This window comes from Oryza brachyantha, chromosome 1 (assembly GCF_000231095.2).
Source record: "Oryza brachyantha chromosome 1, ObraRS2, whole genome shotgun sequence".
Classification (NCBI taxonomy): domain Eukaryota; kingdom Viridiplantae; phylum Streptophyta; class Magnoliopsida; order Poales; family Poaceae; genus Oryza; species Oryza brachyantha.
Genome location: NC_023163.2, coordinates 8,716,268 through 8,728,905, shown reverse-complemented (window position 1 = coordinate 8,728,905; position 12,638 = coordinate 8,716,268). Strand labels below are relative to the sequence as shown.

Below are 12,638 nucleotides of genomic sequence, written 5' to 3'. Positions count from 1 at the left end.
TTTAGATTGGGCCATAAGAACCTTATCCCTGACAAAGTTATCAAAACTCCTACAGTGAAAAAGAGTTAGGAGAAGTAGTACATACTTCCTACCCATGCATTACATATTGTTGCATCATTAAAAACCTCTTATGAACAACAATAACTTTATTTCCTCAAGGAAAGAAAAGGCTGCAACACTAACATGGACCAACAGATATTACGCCAAGTTCTATACGGTAGTCTCTCCATCAATGCTATAAGCCACAAAGTTTTCTCATCTTAATTCTCTGAAAAAGATCTGAGAACTAATAGGTAGGCAAGGCATAATAAGCAATCCGCCAGATTATCGACTTGAATTGCAATATATTCACTCACCTCTCATCATAACTGTGAGATAACCCACTTGTATTAGTGGCATATGACAATCAAAACGGATTTTTCCGTGATAAAACCATCAGAATAGGTCCAATTGGTCATCATTGAGCTAATATCACATGCATATTGTGGGATACATGTACCCAAGGTATTCATAACCTATACGTATCCGTATAGGGAAGGGGTATTGTATGAAGAAGGCAGTATATCTTGTACTGAATCGGTTAGAGTTTGGTTATAGCTGGATTGCATGGCAAGATTACTAGACTCTACCATATCTAGGTCGGGTAGGCCTTAGTCTTGGTAGATTAGATCTTTATCTGTAACTCTGTCTCTCACTATATAAGGGGGACATGCTCCTCTCATGGGGCAGGCCATATTCAGATTACTTATCTCCTAGTTGATCCGATCATCACCAAATACAATTGCCAAACAGAGTACGGTGTTATCTCGTATATCGAGAGCCTAGACCTGTATAACCCCGTGTCTATATCTAACCATTGATCTATGCACCTGTGTATTACTGTTGATCTATATTGTCGATACATATCTTTCAGGTATTCTAATTGAAAGGACCTTGATGACACCTAGAGGGGTTGCATAATTGTTTCCTAACATTTATTAAATTCACACATAGAACTTCTGGTCACAAATAGTACCTAGTGGTTCTGTTCCATAGGAACCAAAGTAATCACAATATCAATCTTTTCATAAATTGAAACTCTACTTGAACTAAAAAGTGACAAGCAATGTATATTAGTAAGAAGTAACATGCAATGTACATGAGTAAAAAGTGACAACAAATGTATATGAGTCGTAAATAAGTTCACCAACAAACACAAGCCATCAGAAGAGTAGATTGAGCAATATAAAGAGCAACAATGGTAATAACACAAGAGAGACATAGACCGATTTGTTTTCCAAAGTTTGGACCCCAAGATCTTACGTCTCTGTTGACGAACTAAAGCGGTTGGATCTATCTCAATCTCAAGCCTCATCAAACAAGCACCACGGATGAAGTTGTGATCTCTAACCAACCACCAAGGCAAAACACCATTTCAAGTGACCACCAAAGATCCAAACTTGGACCATGAGCAACTACCTCTATTGAAAGCTTGTTTTACAAATCAACCTCCAAGATCAAGCTTAAGTATCACTCGGTTACCCTTTTCATTATGGCGATAAGTAAATATATTCAAAAAACTTTTTGTTGGCTGACCACAATATTGGGAGCTCACTGATAAGTCCTAACCATCCAGAGACCTTAATCTCCTGGAGTAATAAACACAATCGAGGAGTTGCCTGTTATGAACTCAAGTAGTCAAGTGCTCAAACAATGGAGTGAAGCTCACTAGCCATCAACATTGACACCTCTTGATGTAGGAAAGGGTGTCCTGATCTTTCGATAAGAGGATAAGCTAGCTGAGTGGAGCGACGTTGGCGATCTGACTATAATTGTATAGGGACGTTGCGCCTTAGATATTGTTACAGCAACTCCAGAGGCATTTGTAATTAGGGATGGCAATGGGTAAATTCCCATCGAGTATTGGTACTTCAGACCCATATCCACTAGCAAAATTTAGTACCGTCAAAAAAATTTTCTCAAACCTATACCCGCTTGGGTAAATCTCACCCGTCGGGTCACCCATATACCCACAACAGTTTAAAACAATCTAAATTATATAGTTTTCATATAGTAGATTATAGTAGACACTAAATACTTAAGACATCACACATTCATATTATCATATAGTGTGGTGAGAAAGGGATGGATGGCTTAAATACCTAGGATTTTTATTAATTGGACTAGGCTAATTTGATATTGGGTCAGGACTTGCATTTGAACTTGTGGGTATTTATTACCCATGGGTAAACGAGTATGGAGATCATAAGAACGTTTTAATACCTGTGTACCCATCGGGTGAAGGTATGCGCTCGATTACTTACCCACGGGTGAAATATCTAGTTCATACCCGTACCCTAATACAGTAAATACCCATCGGATCTCGGGTCGCGAGTCCCCGTTGTCATCTCTAGTTGTGATCTCAAGGATGTACGGTCAGCCCAATCACGAGGTTGTTTGTTTCTGCAAGCAATCAATAACTAGCAAGAACAAGGTGGATAAGCAACTCGAATTACAAAATAAAGATAATAAGATTAAATTAGCAAGAGTATCAAAAGGTGGGGTTCTGAAACAAGCAAACTAACAATGTAATCGATCATGGGATTACACGGTAAAATAGCAAAGCTAAACTTTGATATAAACAAATCCCAAGTTGATATATGGCGTCTAAGGGGAACCTATAGGTGGAAGGACAAGTTGGGTTCATTGTCTAACACTAAGACGCGTCCCTAACAGACTCAATTTGATACATGGGCCTACGGCCCAAAACTTGTGAAGCAGCACCGATTGATTTTGGCATATTGTTTTGGTAATTTCAACTGATTGGAGTAGAATATGGAGACAAGGACGCATCCATATGGAAGTAGAATTTAGGACTTTTCCATCAAGTACCCATACACCCTAAACAGACTTATGGATCAACGACTACGCTTGTTTGAATCTGACATTGTGCAGGATGTCGAGGCATAGACAATATACCTTTATCATGTCACACATGCTCATCTCGCCCTTTGTTCCTGAGTACAATAACATCATCACAAACACTTACTAGTATCCAATTCAATAAACATGCTTCTCCAATCCCATGAATGCATTCACCTGATAATTTAAGTTGACAGAGGATCACGTGTGATTGTGTAATACTCTGCTATTCAAATAGGGTTTTTTTTCGGTAACAATTAATAGGATGTGCAAAATATTCAACTTCTTTACTATTTCTTAAATCGACGATCGGAGATCATGGATGTGTAGGGTTCATTGAGTAGTGCAAAATAGAGTATAAGTTTATATTAGACGAAGTCCAGATAAATTCACAGTTGTTGAATTAATTTTGACCATGGGAGTTTCATTAATATCCTCTATTTAACCAATAGGGAAAAAGAGAAAAGAAGAGATATATCAATCCAGCCACATATAGAGTCCTATCAGATAACAAATGTATGTCTATCCAATAAAATCCATCCAGCCAACGAACAGATCGATCTATTGCTAGATCGATCCAGCCCTTGCCGCCAGGTTGTTTTGCTGCTGCTGCCGCTGCTCGCCTGGTTGCCGCCGCCATCGCTGCTGCTGCTAATTTGCTATTGCTGCTTACGATCATCAAGGCAAAGGAGAAGACAAAGAGGAAGGCAGAGAAGAAGGAAAAGAGGAAAAATAAAAGGAAATTGGTGCTTTTCTTGTGAATTCCTCACATTCTTATAACTTTTGGGTGTTCAATCCATAAGGGTAAATTGCTTTTAGTTTATGTAAGTTTAAATTTCTAATAGAAACCACTTGTTTTACCGGTTGTACAAGTTTAAAATTTTGATCTAGGGTTGAACCCATTTTTTCAATATGGGATTTATTGATCGAGATTCTATGACCTAACTAAAGTTTGTATCCACTGTCGTTATTTCCCTAACACTGCTGGTTTCGTTCAATTCCGATAAACGGTTTAGGAGAAACACTAAAAATAGTGCTGCTAGTCGGGTCGGGAACTGGTGCAGCGTATTTTGTTTCCTTTAAACTGAGACTGATAGAGGCCTCACATGATTTCGTTCCCAAAACAAAAGTTGCAGAAAATTTTCTTTTTATATCCCAAATGCTATCAATTTTTCTCTTTCCGTTAGACGGTTTATGATTTAAGTGTAAAATGGTGAATAAATCAGTATGGGTAGGGTAACATACTAGAAATTTTAGGGTAAAATTTTTACAAAAATGTTTTAAAGTTTCATCCTCTGTTTTGTCAAGTTGGAGCTTCTAAACTCTCATAATCTTTTTCTTTTATCTTTTTATCTGTCGTCATCTTCTGAAATATCAAACATCAAATTCAATTTCCCCTATAAATTTTCAATATCAAATCACCGCTATCAAAATCTTGAGCCATACACATCTACTCAAAATAACCCAAACCAAAATCTCTCATATTCATATTTTATCCTAATATCTTAAATATATTAAATTTATCTCCAACATAAAAAAAACCCGTAAATCCGATTACTCTGATTTACCATCGATCTCGCGCGAATCGTTGTTTGGTTTTGTTTATCTATCCATCCGCCCAGCCCTGTTTCTCTCTCTCACTTCCTCCCTGTGGGCGCCGACGCCGTCGTCGTTTTGCCGACCACGGCCACGTAGCTGCTGCCGTCGACACCTCTCGCCACGCCAGCGCCCACGCGTTGCCATCGCATATGCGACCTCACCTCGAACCGACATGAAGCAGAGCTCAGCCAAGTCGTCATCTCTCCCTCTTCGTCATTCACCCGGCCGCCGCCTCTCTTCACCGCCTCTGCCCTCTCTCTCCAATCCCTCCTCTCCCGCTGCCGACACCCCGGAGGAAAGTGAAGCTCTCGATCCTCTTTTCTCCTTCCCAGAAGCCTCCCCAAGCTCGCGCCGGTGACACCGCCGGTCACAGTGCAGCCGCCGGCACCGTTCTTGAGAAATTCGGCGGCCTCGTTGTCTCTTCTTCCAAATCAAGGTATCCATCACCTTCGCCTTAACAGTGTGCCTCTTTCCCCTCACTTTCCCAAGCCTAATCACCGCCAGAACCCACCGGCGCCACCGCCGGCCATCGCTCCCCTGTTCTACCTTTACCGGCGTACGTCGCGCCGCTGCTCCCGGCTTCCCCGGCCTCGGCTGAGGCTACAGAAAGCTTCGCATCCCTTACCTGGACCTTCCCCGGCCGCTGCCCTCACCGGAGCTCGCCGGAGCTAGCGCTGCCATGGCCGCCGCCGTCGTCCTGCACAGACCGCTGCCGCCGGCCATCTCACCATCGTTCTGGGCGCCGCCACCGAGGGGAATGGAACCCCCTCGGCTCCCTGACCCCACTGCCCTCCTAGCCACCAGCCCCTCCTCTGTCGCCTGCACAGGAGAACGGAGAAAGAAGAACGAGAAAGAAAAAAAAAAGAAGAACGCAGGAAGAAGAAAGGAGGAGGAGAAAAAAAAAAAGAGAAAGGAAAAGAAAAAAAAAGAAAAGGAGAAGGAGAAAAATAAAAGAAAGAAAAGAAAAATAAATAAATAAATAAATGGGAGAAAGAAAATAAAATAATTAGAGTCCATCCTAATTTCTTTTTCTATCCAAAATAAATCCGAAAATTATTCTTTTCTTCGAGTTGAATAATTCTTTGACCTTCAAATCCCGGATTTAAAATCCGAAACCATCATCCAACTCTTTGAGTCATTCCAAATTCAACGGCGATAGTTTCGTCGTCATCCAAGACTTCAAAGTCAAAACCATAATTTTAATCCTAGGGTTACTATTCTCTAGTACCGGCGAAACCACTCGAAATCAACTTAGACCTTTGACTCGTTGTATTATTATTTGGTTAGCCACTCTGCTATACTAAATAATTATATAGTCAAATTTAAAGTTTATCCTAATATATCGACGATATTTGAAACGTCGATTTCATGTTATTTCTTTTGACCCGACCTCATTTAATTCCTAAATTCTTCTATTCTTATACACTAAACCATGTATGAATTGAGTTATTGATTTAGTTCAACAACTTAGCAGTCTGCCATCATGGTCTAACCACTCATTTAATTCGAGCCAACTATACATGATTCATTTATTCTGTTTCAATACACATTTTAATTTTAAATGCGTGTGCAATTCATATAGTTAATATTGTTTCTTATTTAATCATCCATAACCATTTACCGATTATATACCCATTTATATTCCTTTATCTATATCAATTTCCATTTTCATGACAATATTTTGGGTTAAACACTAAGTCTGCCTGGCGCTTAACACATGAAACCACCCACTCATCTTATAGAGCCACATATGACCATAGCATGATCATCCCACCACATAACTCTAGCCTCCATCATCATCGGTTGCAACTATAAGCCCAAGTCATATCTCTATGAACTTTCAAAACTAATCTTATTCTTGGAAACAACTAAAGCCTATTCAAATCCATCCATCCGTCAATTTGCCACAATATTCTTTTAAACCACCACTTCAAGCTGTCTTACGACCATGGTATCCCGACTCGCACATTGATCCAGTTATCAACATCCTCCCAACTCCAAGCTTACCTTGTTTATCACAAAATAACCTCCTCAGACTTATCGTTTTCTCTTTCAACACACTACCACATAGCCTCCCCATTTATAGTTTAAACTCTTATTCCTATCCAAGCTTAACAAGCCCTAAACTTCAACCAGCCACTGTCTATGTGTATTTTCTTCAAATTTCAACCTTCATCCCGAGTATACTCAATTTCCATTTATGTGGTATTTAAATCAATCCCACATTATGCAAAGTCACATAAAATCATAACGCAATTCCTTGATATCACTCACTTTCGATATCTATCATCCACCGCTCTAATTCTAGATCGTAACCATCTAGCTATACCATCATGATGTTAATCCTAGATCAGTCTAAAAGCCTTCCAAATCTCTCCAATCACCTATCCAGCTGTTATTTCTCTTCAGCTAGCTCCAACTTCTGTTGTTATTTTATTGTTTATTTATAGCTTTTAGTTTTATGATTTTGTTTATTGCTTGTTCTTGTGTGAGTGCGCTAGATCGTGTGGAAGAAAAGTCTATCAAGTCGTTGCATGAGCTGACGTGGACCCAGACGATTGCGTTGAAGTTCCCAGAAAACCACATATTGCAAAGCAAGCCACGAAACCATCCTTTGATCATCTTGAGAACCTAAGTAGAGAACCACTTAGTTATTTTATATATTATTTACTTGCAAAGTTATTTTGGCGTATTCTTACTTTCAAATAACCATGTTACATTAGTTATCGCCCTGTACTTAATTTACTATTATTGCCGATACCATAAACCACCATACCATGTTCCCTGATAACCTAGGTATAGGATGAACACTTCATCAGATTAATATTATAGTGGATAATACCACCAAACTTCTACACATATACATCTGTTTTGCCCGTCGTCACCTGATGACGCTATCGGGTTGCATAAAATATTGTTTTGATATAAATCACTCGCCTTGAGTGATATGGAAGGCGACTCCGGGTGAAGGTTGATGTTGTGGATATTATGACATGTATTACTGTATGTATATGATGTGTTAATTTAATTGCTTCCTCGGATATAAGGATAAAAACCCTCTTATGCCATGGAAAGTGATATAGTTCGTGCCCATCCACAGGACCGAGTAATCGGACTTAACCTAGTACGTGGTTCCACTATATGAACGACTGTTAGAGGCTCGAGGAGCATATAGGAGTGGACATGTGTAAGAGGCCGCGGGCCAAGTTGACATGATCTCACAACAGTGGCACCCGTGAAAGCAGCGACCCTACTATGCCTTGCTTATGGCTGAGCGAGTGCCCGACTGCTAGGATAGACGGTATCCCACTGGGCGGTACTAGTAGTAAGTGGGACTAATGAACGGTTCTATTATCTCGACTCTGATCCAGTCGTGGTATCGTGTTGGTAAAGCTGGGCAGATGCTGCAGAGTCGTATTGTATTCGAATATGCCGTGCTCCCGTTTATTGGAGATGTGTCATTGGGTGATTCCTATTTCTTATGGTATGAGTAGATTTTATAATTAAAATTTTGATTGGAATAAGATGAGGATTTGGTGATTGACATTGCCACGTTTTAAACTGTCGATTTATAAATGTTTACAAATAAACTGCTTATCAAAATAGGGGAAAACTATTTACAATAGGCTTGTTATAAACCATCTTGATGAACCCTATATCCTTGTACTACTTGCATGTATTCTACTTGTATTTCTTGGATCATGGTTTGCTGGGTACGTTCGTACTCACCCCTTGCATAAAATGTGGTTCAGAAGAGCAGGTCTACGTCAAGGTTGCTCGTGTTAGGGTCGCTTCCTTCGCTCAGGCTCGCCTGTGGTGTTATTGGGTCTTCTGCTTGCTGCTTGGGTGGTCTTTTCAAAAGCTAGGCCGACGTACCATATTTCCGCTGCTAAGTAAGTATTCTTCACTGAGCTTGTGCTGTTATACCTTTTCTATGCGCAACTGCATCCTGGACAGTCGGGCATGTGAGATTCCTGTTTATTTCAGTATATCCCCACAGATAGTTAAATACAGGTTGACGGAATAAATAGAGTTTTTATGTTTTATCATTGTAAACGCATTCAGTATTCCATGTACTATTAGCTAGTCACGTATATAGATTTTATATGATGTTACACTCGATAGGTGTGGGGGGTTCAAACTTGGGAGATGTTGAGCTAAACTTAGCGTCAAGGGTTGAGACAAGTGCATGACGAACTTATATGATTGAGATGTGACGACTGAAATGCTATGCTATCATTATTTTCTTATACATATATTTACTTGGTTGTGCATAATTATTGAACCTAATTTCATATTATTATTCAAATTAAATATTCATGTTTTGAGTTGATAATTGAGTTCCTCATTTCGTTTTCAAGTTTCATGATTCTAGTTATTTTTCGCTTAACTCAATCAAGCGCCATGCGAAGCCATGGAGTATTTCAGTTGATTTTTCATAATGATCCTTATAGTAAGTGTTGGTCTCGCTTACTCGGCTTACCGGTAATGCTAAAAGGTTGTCCATGTTTGTCTGAGAGAGGAACTACTATTTTATTATATTTGGTGTTTATTCATGTCTGCCCTGCCCAGGATGGGAACTATCGTTGAATGAAATTTCAAGTTTCTTTTCAAAGAAGATAACTGATTCTTTTTGCCATGTATTTCCAAATATCTAATATATGTTTTTAGTTCCATATTGTACTTGCTGAGCATTTTATACTCACCCTTGTATTTTATTTGGTTTTTAGGTACTGATGAGTATCATAACATACATGGACGGGAAGTAGCACCCTATTACTCGACACTTACACACACCTCCAACTCTAATTTAGTTTCAATATATTACGACAGATTACATAGTGATTAGATGATCTCATATATGTGACTCCATGAAGTTTCTGATGTAGTGCTTTTTGCGTGTTTTGTGTAGCACACCAGGTTGGTGAAAACCCAGGGTGTTACAGATTGGTCCTTCTAACACTGGTTCAATTTGTGGACTTACCATCGTTATATCCTTGGTGGAGATGTCCTCGTCACCTCTCAATACAATTTTCTCTTCTGATATCTCTCGCACGAAGAACCACCACAAAGAGATTTGGGAAGGATTATTTGGCCTTGGATAGGTCTAGTGCCCAAACTTAACTGCTAAGAATGGAGAAATATGCGAAATGTAAATACTCAAGCCCGAAAGGCTTGCAATTATTCATAGATTTGGGATTGAAACGTCAGGTTCAGTGAGATCAAAACTTTTGGTTAATCTCCTTGGTCAAACATAGAGTCTTGACCAGTACCTTCAGTACCTAAGACTAGAACTTATACTCCTCCTTAACCAAGCACAAAATTATGACCATTTCTAGTAACACTTCGAAAAAGGGTCATAATTCGGTGTTCCAGAGTTTGTTTTCAACAAACTTAGGGTCTATTGAAAACTTAGTGAGACGACTACCCAACCCGAAAAAAAACAAGGTTAAAATACGCTCAGAGGATATGTCAAGACTTTTATTTCTCAAGGAAGCACTAGTAAATTTCACTTTAAGCACCGAAGCATATGCAAAAATATCTAACATTGCATCCCTCTTAATAGTACTTCATTCCAATACTCAAATGCAACTAGAAAAACTGTACCAATACAGATGCCTTTGTGCCATCTTCTTTCTTTACCTTGGTGGTTGACAACATTTCTCTTGTTTATTTGATTGATTCTAATCATCTATAACTTAACATAGCCCCTTGCATGGCCCATCAACACAGTCTTTACTCACTCTTTATCACTACATTGGTTGTCGATGCCATACCTCTACTTGTCCTTCACGACCACATGGTCTAGTGCAGCCGAGCATTGGTTGGTCTTCACTATCTTAACAAATAAACCCACTTCCTACCCTAAATCTCAACATCTTTGCTTGATCATCATCAGTGATTTTTATCTTTTAGATTCTTATTCATCAACATATCCATTAATATTCTTATCTTGATGTTAAAATTCAACCTAATCCTTCCAACTTATTGAAATACTTAGTCTCAACATATGTTATCGCTAAGCACCAAAACATCCCACACCACAAGATTAAGAGGTCTTATCAATGACAATCAACATATAGCATATACTCCCCCTAATGAGTAATAGCAATGTTTTTCATACCGGAATACCACTATTCCCATGGCAATAAACACCTCACAGATGTATGCATAGGCAAGAACCCATAAGGTTCTCCAACCTTACGTCTCGATGACTTATCTCATTCCACCATGAAATAAGAATATAGGATACATAGAGTATACTACGGGGATAAATAAGAATATAGCATTTTGTCCCAGTCATAAACTATGATACCTACATTATTAAACAATGTAATCTATTTCATACTTCCAAGTAACTATGGGGATAAATAAATCACACAATTGCACACACCTATTAATCATGGCACATCAAGTACTAAGTCTTAATCATTGTAACTTTCTTTTATGGTGTTAACAACTGTTGGAGACCTAGTTCTATACTAATCAAAGTAACCAGCTAGTATAAAATTTTGTCACTATGGGACATGTTAGTTGCATATGCATTTGGTAGCAATAGTGGGTTTGCACAATTGTATATTCTAATCGGAATACTGAGTAGAACCCTTCGGAGGAAGGAAGAATTCCATGTTCATACCATTGCATTGGTATAAATCTAGACTCACTGCATAAAGGCAAATATCTCCCTTACTAAAGCTTGTTATATTTTTCAAATATGTCACGACCGTAGCATACATTCTTAAGAAAACACCTACTATTTCATTGAATGTTGTGTTTATTCATATTTGCCCAGGATGAGAACTACCATTAAATTGAATTTGGAGTTACTTTTCAAAGAATGGAATTGATTCTTGTTGCTCCATAATTCAAAATATTTAATGTATATTTTGTTTCATATTTTACTTGTTGAATATTGTATATTCACCCTTGTGTTTAATTTAGTTCTTTTAGTTACAGTGAGATATCAACATGCAAGGGCGGGAAGTAGCATCCTATTCATCCTAACTTACACACACCTCTAACTTGAATTTGGTTCCAATATATTATAACTAATTATTTTGTGATTAGATGATCGATATTATATATATGTGTGACATTCTAGGTTAGTGAAAATCCAGGGCATTACAAGTACTATGTTGACACCGTCCAGTCAAAAATATTTGTCATTAGTCAAAAATATTTGTCATTTAGAACAAGATGGTTAAACTTCTAAAATTCTGACAATTGATTATTTCTTAAATGGTTAGTTTAAATACAACACAAATGATGATATGCAAAGATTCCCATCGATAAGAACTACCATAATATCATAAACTATTAGGTTTTACAAATTTATCTCAAAACAAAATTGCTTGTCAGAATTTTAGAAGTTCGAGAAAATCTGGTCCTAAATGACAAATATATTTTAGGGGCTATTGCATAACTGACCCTATTTTGAGAACTAACTACAAATTTGACCCCCTTTTTTTCACTTTGCAGATTTGACCCCGGTTTTCAAATTTGAAGCAGTCGGCTGACCCTATGTTAAGTGAGCATAACGGTGTCAAATGAGACATAAATGGACGTTTTTACCCTTGCATATTTGACCCTACTTTCTAAATGCTTATTGCATATTTGGCCCAATTTGGTACATTTGTCCCTTGTAACAAATAATTTAATTGTAATGTTTGATTTATGTTTAATATTTTGAGACAAATTTGATTAATATTTGACTGAAGTTTGATTAAATTGACAAATTGTACTAAAATTTGAACTAAATTTAGCTCAAATTTGAATTAATTTAAACAAAATTTTGACATGGTTTCACCTATGTTTAACAAAATTTTGGTAGCATACTACCCAAAATTGCCAAATTGCATACAGTTTGCTTCCCCGCCAAAGAGAGCAAGGAGACGCACACACGCTTAGCCGCACCATTAACTAGTCCTCTCCTCACCCGCTTTGTCCGAAGGCACACAGGAGCGGAAGACCAGCGTAGGTTTCCAACTCGCTCACCAAAGGGAGGAGGAGGAGGCTTCCCTGTGCAGCTCGTACGTACATGGACGACTATGAACACCAGCCATCATCGTCTCCACGCGCTGCATCTAACTGCATGCCCTGCCTACCTTGGAACCGGCCAAAAATGACGTGACACCGAT

At 38.6% G+C, this 12,638-nt stretch overlaps 1 long non-coding RNA gene across 1 annotated transcript; it reads left to right on the top strand.

Moving 5' to 3' along the window:
* Positions 1 to 4,562: 4,562 nt before the first annotated feature.
* Positions 4,563 to 9,814, top strand: LOC121055744. Its single transcript, XR_005812742.1, has 3 exons — positions 4,563 to 4,936; positions 8,253 to 8,393; positions 9,231 to 9,814. It is a non-coding gene; the product is annotated as an uncharacterized LOC121055744 (long non-coding RNA).
* Positions 9,815 to 12,638: the final 2,824 nt, after the last annotated feature.